General features: G+C 36.0%; 1 protein-coding gene across 6 annotated transcripts in view; it reads left to right on the top strand.

The window, feature by feature from the left end:
* The first annotated feature begins 5355 nt into the window (after positions 1 to 5355).
* The window catches only part of LOC107748966 (myosin-10-like), a 55440-nt gene continuing 50049 nt past the window's right edge, over positions 5356 to 10746 (top strand). For all 6 annotated transcript variants that reach the window (XM_016564032.1, XM_016564012.1, XM_016564040.1 and 3 more), the window contains exon 1: positions 5356 to 5544. The gene's annotated coding sequence lies outside the window, so the exon portion shown is untranslated. The remainder of the gene's footprint in view (positions 5545 to 10746) is intronic.

Raw genomic sequence — 10746 nt, 5'->3', positions numbered from 1 at the left:
GACATAATTATGGATTATAATGACTTATACTGTCTTTACATAAAACCATGTCTGCATTTGTGATCGGAGAAATGACAAACAACAAGCCCTACTCTACACTGCCCAAAAAAACTCGCTTTAAATATATAAAATTTAAAAACTCTTTAAATATAAAAAACTTACTTACAGTCTCTGAGTCAGAACAGCCGGCATTGTAGTCTACTCTCCCAGGATCAGGAAACGGTCCTCCATAAAATGTGCTGCACACATCTGAATATTTGGGTTGAAGTGTTCTGGAACAGTGTTGTAAATACAACTTAACCACTGGGCGGCGTTATGCAAATCTTCTCACATCGTGACGTAGACATGTGGGGTGTGTTAGAACGAGCCGTTTTAGGTAGGTGTGGTTGACTCTTAACTTTTATAAAGAATATCTCTTTGGATTTGAGACTTTAGTCTTTGCAACTTTACAGATCTTCTTTATGCACCAAGAGCTTGTAACACTCCAAAGAGAAAGGAAAAATTGAAATCGCATCATATGACCCCTTTAAGAATCGTCTCAACAGCACTCAATTGTTAGCGGGAAATGGACGTTTTTAAAATTTCAGTACAGACTGGTACCGAAGTCGGTACTTTAGACAACACTACTTGAACGTGTCAGTTGCATTGCTGTCTAAGCAGGGTCAGAAAGCTTTCAGATTTCAACAAAAATATCTTAATTTGTGTTCCGAAGATGAATGAAGGTCTTAATGCCCGTTCACACCAAGGACGATAACTATAAAGATATAACGATAAAGATATAGTTCTAAAAATCATTCTCAATATTAAAGAATAGCAGAGTCCACACCACAGCTATTACGATAAATGCAGAGAAACTATATCGTTGGAATCACTTTCAGAACGATTTTTTCCAGCTGATGAATGATAAAAACATTGACACCCAATCAGAATCCATCCTGCTATAACAAGCTCGAGAATTTAAAGCGGTAGGTGCGCTTAGAATAAACACGATATCGTTCGCTGGTGTGAATGCTAATATCTTTATCTTTATACTGTAGTTATCTTTATAGTTAGCGTTCTTGGTGTGAACGGGGCTTTACAGGTTTTGAACCACATGAGGGTAGTAATGAGTAATTACACATGAGTAATTAATGACAGAATTTTCATTTTTGGGTAAACTATCCCTTTAAGGACGACAGAACCAAAAGTTCAAAAATGTTTTTGGGTTTTAATGACTCATTCTGCTGGCACTCCATACACTTGTCGTATAGAGCAAAGTTTCACAAGACCAAGCACTTCATGGCTGTTATCGAAAACCAAGAACCTTTGTAAAGACCAAACGATGACTTTGCTGATTGGCTTTTATTTTGGGATGTGGATCTTTATATACTAGAGCCGCCATCTTGGACATTTCAATATTCTCTTATTCACTGTAATACAAGTGGCCTGTCTCTGTTGCAATCTTAACTGGTTTAGCAGTGCACCGTATTTAAATGAACTCATTGACACTTCATTCATTTTTAATGAATTCCCCCCCGAAAAGTAGGAGCTTTGTAGGGAAAGAGCTTTCAGATGGGTTTCAGAAAGGACGAAGGTAATGCTTCAGAGTGTCAGAGTGCAGAGGAACGTAGTAACACAGGAGATTCAGGTCAATCACACTGAAATGAGGTCAAAGACTTAATGACCAAAAACAAATCAAACTGCGGAGTGAAATTAAAGAGTGGGGGAATATAGAGGGATTGATGGAGAAGGTCATTTTGGCATGAGGAGAGCTGCAACACTGACCCAGTGGGCTGACTGAACCTGGCGATCTTTTAGAGTCAACACGAGCTGCAGTGGCTCCAGCATGTGTACCTGATAAAGACACAACAGTGGCCCCTAGGGGCCGCAACCAGTATGAGCGATTTTACAATTTAGAAATTGGAAGGAAATAGTACCTATTGCACATAGCTTCTTATGACAATATCATACACGAGTAAGAAATAGAAAAAAAGTCCTCTCTCAAAAATCAAATTACTTGTTGCGAGAACTTTTGTGTCTTATTGAATGTCGGAATGCCTGCTAGAGTCACTGCAAAATAGGAAACTACTGAAAATCTGCAGCATTTTCAAGTCGTTTCTCTGATGTACTGTATTTTTTTATTTTCTATTTATTAAAGTTAATGCATTTTTGTATCATGATACACATAGAAGATTATGTGAAGCACTTTCAGAGTAATTTGTAATAATGTAACATACCATATTTGTCACAATTGCACGGACCAAAAAAGAATTAGCTAATTGTATGTATGGATATATATATATATATATATATACTCATTGGACATCACATGAATCTGTCATCAGCCACTGTTTGGATTGTTGACTTTCATTTTTTCTCTCTCTCAGTGTTTCATAACTGTGTAGTAGTAACTATGGTAAATTTAGTAACTAAGGTAAATGACTTATTACAGTCTGTAGTATTGTTATGTAATGACTGGGGAATTTTTCGTTTTTTCTGTCTTCCATTCATTCTTAAACAACCACACAAACATTCTGACCTAAAGCATGTTGCTGGACAGGTTTTTTCTTGTGTGTTTTTGTAATTAGTTTGCCGGCGGTGTGCCTTTGAAAGTGAGCCTGCTTGTTTTGAGGTTTTAGGGAGCAATGGAGAAATATAGGTTGTATTATGCTGATGCTATAGGCACATATGGAACCTGTAGACATTTTCCACATTTTCTATGATGATTTTTTGAGAAAAATCTATTTAAGTCTATATATGAATATGGTAAAATGTGTTAAATAGAGCTGAGACACTTGCCAAGTTTTCGTCCACGTATTTTTGCTAAAAAAGATTTAAACGATAATTCAAATGAGGAAAAAAAGCAAACATCGAATCAATGTCTCTTTGCATAACTGACAAATTATTATAATTATTTTCTATTTTTTAAATTTTACTTATGCAACTGTTTCATCAGTAAAAGGCCAACTGGAAGGAGACAGTATTTTAATGCAGTTTCTTTTAATGCATTTTAACAATAAACAGCGCAAAAAGTGGAAGAAAACTTGGCTACAGTTATTGGTAGCTGCATGCATAATCATATTACACAAAATATGTATTAAACTATAATATGCAAAGGTTAGGAGTTGTTGAACATGTTTTTGAATGCAGTGTTATTGAACAAAGTCTCTTATAGTCAGCAAGGCTGCATTTATTTGATTAAAAATACAGTAAAAACAGTAATATTACAATATAAAATAACTGGTTTATTTGAATATATTTAAAAATGCTATTTATTGCTCTGATATACCAAGCCATTTTTTTTTTCTCAGAAATCATTCTAATATGCTGATTTGGTGTAACATCTCTTATTATTATCACAGTGGAAAACAGTCGTGCTGCTCAATATTTTTATATTATATATTTCCCCCCAGGTTTCTTAGAATAATAATAAAGTTCAAAATAACAACATTTAATTTAAATATAAATATGTTGTAACGCTGTAAATGTCTTTACTGTTTACTGTCAATTTACTACATCCTTGCTGAATAAACTATTAATTACTGGCTCAAAACTTTTGAACAGTAATGTACATTATACCTATGCTTAAATATATGATTGCATAGCATTACTATCACAGACAGTTTTGTGGATATTTGGCCAAATTAAGTCATACAAATGCATATTCATAGTCGACAGAAAATAAAATTGTCTCTGTCTCTCAAGTTGTGTCTCTCCACTGGTGTAGTTTTAGGTGTGGACTAAAATATACATACACTCGACTGAACCCTATCACAGGTTAAACTTAGGGCTATGTACAGTTGTTATATTAGGAGAATCTTAGACATCTAGCCCTCTATTTGAATAGAAAATGTATCCACTTATTTGCTATTGTCATCTATTTTTAATTTTTCTGTTTCTCTGCATGTAAGCTTGCTTGTTTATCATTAGTCTTCATGACCACAACATTATTTTAATAGGCCTGTGTGAGTACTGTTGTTAGAGTGTTAGTGTGTGTGTGTGTGTGTGTGTGTGAGTGCTTGTCTGTCAGTCCGGTTACCCTAGTTTGACATCTAACTGGACCTATCACTTGCATTTTGACCTCATTTTTGTTTTCTAAATTTCTAAATACTAAAGAAAAACCATCACCCTGACAAATTATCAGATGCTTTTATCACTCCATAATTCAGCAATGCCTGAGTTCACCATGGCATCCAGTGGCTCATGTTCTATTTTTATTTATTCTCTAAATGCAGTTATGTTATTGGTCAATCAGTGTCCAGGCCTCTGTGCTGTTCCTTTGATACCATTCACATTACTACTTTGTAAGACAGAATGTGCTTCATGGACAAGTGTAGAATAAAAAAAAATGCTTTCTTGACTTGTCTCCTACATTTCTATTCGTATTCCAAATTTTTCTCCTAATGTCCTTAAAAAAGTAAGAATTTTTATAAGGAATAACTTATGAATAGTAGCCTATAATTGGGGTAATGTCAGTATTACATATTAATAATAACAACATGTTAATTATTGAATTAAACGAAAATAATAATACTATTAATAATAATAATAATAACAATAATAATATATGCTAAATGGTAATTGTATTTATCAGTTATAAAAATGGTGCATTTATGCTCAATTTAAACAGCTGTAATCATCTAGAATGTTTCTGACTTGTGTAATTATTATTTTATTATATTAATAAAAAATTATAAAATAATAAATCATCATCATTATGCTTGATTGTCATATTTGTCAATTTGTCACATGTTATGTATAACTATTATGTCAGTAAATAAATAAATAATATGCTAAATGGTCATTTTATTTTGTATATTGTACAAATGGTGTATTTGTGCTCAATTTAAACAGCTGTAGTCACCTCAAAGTTTGTTCCATATCTGACTTCTGACTATAATTGTTAGGCGCGGCCATCCAGACCTCGATCTTCAGATTCCTCGGCATTAATGCGGAATCTGGGGCGTCCAGCTTCGGGGATCATTCTCGCGTCACACAGACAGACACACTGCGCTGCTGTCAACAAAGAGAGCGCAAATCTCTACCCCACCGCGCGACAGTTCTGCAGCGGCACCTGCTGCTCTTCTGCCATTGGCCTGCTGCCACGTCAATCTAGACAAGCCTCACCCATTCCACGCCATTCATTGGTCGTTTAGCCCTGTCAATCTACCCGTCGCGCGTCTAATTGGCTGTCGAGCGAGAAGCTGCCAGTACAAAGGCGTGGCCGCTCTGTCCTATTCACGAGGCGGGTTTAAAGGGATAGTAAGGGCTTTAATTAGCTTCTATTTTCTGGAGGGCGGGATTAAGCTTGTAAATCCTAAACGCCATTGGTCAATAGTGAGGAAGCGTCGGCGTTTTGGTGAAGTTCTCCGTTTGCCTCCACTTCGCTTTACTGTCTATTTTATTCTCAGTGTGAATGAGTTTGCGGCTTCACGGGAGCGCTGTAATGTGAATAGCCGCATTTGCACTATTAGTACTCTCACACTAGAAAGAAAAGCACGAGAGCACGTTTAATTTCTCTTCACATCTCTAGTCATATCCTGAGAGTGGATTAACACATTTAAGGTAAGACACGCGTTGTCTTGTATTATGTCCGTATCTCCTTATTCTGTGCCGTGCGCGTGATCATGTTTCAGGGTTATAGGGCCTCGAAATAAAGCCGAAAATGACACCGGAGAGGGACAGTCCCCCCAAGAGTGTGTATAAAGATCTGGCATTAAAATGGATTATAAAAAACTGCCACATCGCGGGCACATTAACACGCATTTGCAGTATCAAAACGTTTTATTAATTATGTATTAAGTCTATTCAAATAGCACGCTCTTTGAGAATCAAGTGAATAGATATATAGTAAATAATTCAAACGCATACAGAGACAATAATGTTTCATCTTCATATGCAGATACAGTCAGTAATCACCGTTAAAGGGTGTTTCCCTGAGCCATCTTAAGAAAGTATGAACCGTTCCATGCCGTTCTTCCATGCTGCATTAACCCATCAGAGGTGCTCTATTTGTCACATATAGCCTAATGCTCGAGGTGTGGTTTCTCCTCGTTGTAGGCTATTGTAGGTCTTCTAGAATGAGAATAGATCAGCTTTGCTAGACATACACAGAACAGACACGAACAGCTACCGGCGCGATGTCTCAAAACCTAGTGCACTGCCTACCTAGACAGCATTTTAAGGCAGCTAGACGCGTTCTGGCTGAGTCAGACTGGAACGCACCTATAATACACCAAAAATGCCGTATCGTAATTATGTTTCCATGGGGACCGGTCGTTACTAGCGGTATTGTAATATTATAATAAAGACGATAGCGCGTGTTTGTAGCTTTTTGCCGCGTTAGGTGCCGAGGATCACCCAGGCTAATTCTGTTAGTTGGTCTTATCTGTTTATATAAATTATTATAACACTAGTCAGAAATGAAAGACCAGCATTAAACTACCCTAATTTGTGTATATGAGTGAGTGAGAGAGAGGACAGTCATGCATCTGTCACATCCAAATTTATATATGAACTGCAGATACCCGTCACGGCTCTAAAATTCATACTGACTTCATTGTCTGTACAACAGAGAAGTCTTTTGTATGAATATTTTTTTATCTTATATTTTGGAATTATTTTGTAAAAAATACTGTCACTTTATCCTATTTTTATTGTTTAAAAAAAAAAAGTAATGCTAAACAAACAATCCTTCCAACAAATACACTTACAATTAAAAATTATGAGAGAGAGTAAAACAGACAGAACGAAAGAGATACTCCCTCATTCTTCTCATATTTGTCGTGCACAAGCGCACACACATTCAGACAGGTTCACCTCTTGTGAGTAAGACATTTAAGTGATCTCATCATCTCTGTGAGAGGGATGGTGTTGAAGGGTAAGGTGTGTAACCTGGGTCCATACTTTCCTGTGTAGTGAACACATGCACCACACAGATATTTAGGGGCAAATATCATTATTTGATAGTCAAACATAGAAAAATCCATATAGATCAAACACCAGTCTGAATATTGAAGAGCATATGTCTGTTATGGCACTGCATCTTACATTTTGCAGTGAGATTTATCATAGGTAATTTGGAAGTTCATCAAAGTGTCTGAATTGTCAAATTGCCTTAATTGTTATGTGGTGGATGCTGCCAACACACTTATAGGAAAACACACCTAAGTGATTGACATGCATAGACTAAACCAGCCAGCGTTTACGATCACTCTGTGTTCTGTGGAAAATAGCTCTGAAGCCCTCTGGGGAATTTTGAGGACTGGGACAAAGAGTAGATGACAAAAAAAAACAGCAAGAATTCAGCTAGTACATACACATTCCCTTTGTGTTGCACAATCTTTGTCAGAACACTTGGAAGACTTTACATTGGTGAAGTTCCTGCTTTCGTAATGAAAGGTCTTGAAACAGCGTCAGGGTGAGGTCACTACTGTGTCCAGTCAAGCAGGCTGTATTGCCCCCAGGCTCACAGCCTCCTTCAGTGCCTGGATGTCACAACAGAGTGCTTTATTATGGTGCCTAATTGATTTGAATATGGATTTATACTGTGTATAACAATACTCTTTTAATCAGGGAACCTGTTTATCTGAGCGATACTGAAGATCAGAATAGTTTATGATGATCTTTTCTTCTCTAGTGCACTCAAATAAAGTGGAAAGAAAGATGGAAGAGATGCCCTACCCCAATAGACCTTAGTCAAACTATAATTAATTTTTGACAGGATAGAAGATGTACAGTGTGATCACTGGATTTAAAAACAGAACTTTTGTTCAGCAACTTCAGCTGACAAAATGTATTTTCGAAAGAAAAAACGTTCAGTGGACACAAACTATAAAATATTTTTTAAAGTTGTGAGCTGTGAAAATTGCATGATCTAGTGCCTTTTACAGTGTGTTCTATTGTAACACTGCCTCGTTTTCATCCGCATTAAAATTCAATAAAATTCAAGCCTGACATGTTATCAAGCCTCAAATTCTGTTATTTCTGTCAGGACCACTATCGTCAAAATGATAGATACTTAGCATAAAGTTTGGTTTGGCGGTATGGTTCAGTTCTGGGCAAAAAACTTCCTGCCTATCCATGCAGCCTGTCATGAATGAGCAGGGAGAGCAGCAATAATAACCCCCCTAGGGTTAACAGAACAGAACAAGGCAGATATCATTAATGTACTTGATATTTAAGTGTAACACTTTATTCAAGATAAAGGAGTCTGATTAGCAAGGAATATCAGAAAGGAGCTGGGGATGGAGGTCAAGCTTGACTCACGTGACCTGCCAGAACTAATGCTAATGCTTAATTTACTCGCCCTCATGTTGTTCCAAACCTATATGCCGTTTTTCTTCTGTATGAACACAAAAGGACACATTTTGCAGAATGTCCATGATGCTCATTTCCATACAATAAAAGAATGAATGGGGATGTGAAAATGATGTCTTTGGAGTGCCATAAAAATAAGTATTTATAACTTTAGTGCTGTATTGCAAACTTTACTTTACATGTAGTACATACATTATTCTAACTATTAAATACATATTTTTAAAATCATGACTAATTTTCTTGATGTTTATGTATATTTTAAATGCATATCTGTCTCTCTTGCAGTGCAAAACAGTCTGCTTTACTATTACACAGATATACAGCTATCACATTATGTATTTTAAGATGACTTTTATTGCTTTATTGAACAAATTATTATTGCCCCAGTGTTGTTTATATCTGTATTTAAAGTCATTTCAAAGGCTATTGGGTAACACTTTATTGTATAGTGTCCTTGTCACCAATGTTATGTATTTACTATAGTAATAACAGTAAATTATACATAATTACAAGCAACTAGCCATAAACCAAACACTAATCCTAGCCCTATAGTAAGTATGTTAATTACTATTACTCAGTACTTAATTGTATAATTACACGGTAACAACAACACCTTAAATGAAGTGTAACTGGTTATTACTTGCTAACAATACTTGATTAATTGCCAAAATCATCTGCAGATTACTCGATTATCAAAATAAACAATCAATAACAATACATTTTTGGAGCTCCACATCTACCGTCCCTATTCACTTTTAATAAAGAGAGCAGCAAGGAAATTCTGTGTAACCTCTCCTATTGTGTTGCAGGGAGCAAAGTGGGTTTGAAACATAAGTCTGAGTAAATGGGTGAACTATATCTTTTATATTTTTAGTGTTCAGCTAACTTTAAGATGTAGTCCCCCACCATAATGCACTAGGTTATAAAATGCAATGATGTAGAATGGGCTGTTTGATAGTATACGTCATGGATTGGAATATATGATCTGAATGGCCTGTTTTTTTCCTGTAAGGTTAGACCTCATTTCCACTCTTTGCTTTCTGGCCTGGTTGTCACTTCACCGATCCATGAAATTCAGAACATGCACTTTGTCCCTCTATCCACCTCAGACACACATGCATTCAAGCACATACACTCACTAAGAGGAACAGCACTGCATCAAACACGCGAAAAAAGGCCAAGTGTGTCATTTCTGTCTGTGCTACAATACTTACTCCTATCCCAGTTTAACATGCAAAGATAATTATAAGTAAGCTATTTAGGTTGATTTCCACCATAAGTCTAAACACTGTGGTGGTATAAAACATTGCTCTGATTTAACCAAAGAGACAAGGTTTAGCTGGTTAGCATGGTTCTGCTAGCTGATACTGGTAGTTGTAACTAGTCCATCTGGCTGCAAAAAGCATTTTTTTTTCTCCATAAACAGCCATTCAAAAGGCATAGTGTATTTTGATAGAAAACTTTATTTTTGCAAATATCATGTAAATTGGAAAAGTGGTTATAGAAGCCTCAACAGCACCCATTTCTTTTTTGCGAGCTCTAAAAAAATGCTTGAAATTAATTGAGTTTGGGGTTAGTAAAATTTTCTATTTATTTTTCAAAGAAATTAATAATTTTTACTTAGCAAGGACACATTAAATTGATCACAAGTGTCATCACATGAAGAAATTACATTTTATTTTAAGTTGTAAAAATATTTCATAATTTTACTGTTTTATTGTATTTTAAATCATATAAATGAAGTCTTAGTGAGCATAAGAGACTTCTTTCAAAAACAGTAAAAAATCTTACCGACCCCAATTTTTTGAACTTTTGCCTTTCACGCCACAGTCATTAGCGTCATCATGATGTGTTTTTCCAGCATCCATGGAGTAGTATTAGCATTAGTCACATTTACATCTCATGTGATTGGCTCAAAAAATCTAGTGGAATTGAGAACACATGAGCAACGATGGCAGATATTGTGTTCGCCTGCATCAGCCAAGCAACTGCCATTAAAATAAATAGGAATGCTAATGGATAGCTCTCTCCATCTTTGGGCATCCCAAACAGCCTGACAAAACATTATTGGTTCAACAAATAGATAAACTTACTTTTGGGCCGATAAGTAGATGGGTGAGTAAACTATATGTTAAAGGTGCCATAGAATGGAAAACTCTATTTACCTTGGCATAGTTGAATAATAACAGTTCTGTACATGGAAATGACATACCGTGAGCCTCAAACACCATTGTTTCCTCCTTCTTATGTAAATCTCGTGCATGCAAGCCGAACCTGCACAGCCGAATCATCAGAAGTTCTGCAGGTATTGTGAAGAAATAAGCGAAGATAATAGCGAAAATGGCAGATCATGGAAATAAATGTTATGTTGATGAAGGATGGGTTGGTTTCTGTATTCAGAAAGGCACGGAAAACAAATAACGCGCGTTCTAATAAAATAACGCGAGC

Source organism: Sinocyclocheilus rhinocerous, unplaced genomic scaffold (genome assembly GCF_001515625.1).
Source record: "Sinocyclocheilus rhinocerous isolate Xijiao unplaced genomic scaffold, SAMN03320098_v1.1 scaffold491, whole genome shotgun sequence".
Taxonomy (NCBI): domain Eukaryota; kingdom Metazoa; phylum Chordata; class Actinopteri; order Cypriniformes; family Cyprinidae; genus Sinocyclocheilus; species Sinocyclocheilus rhinocerous.
The sequence above is the reverse complement of the archived record's forward strand: the minus strand, read 5'-3'. Positions and strand labels throughout refer to the sequence as shown.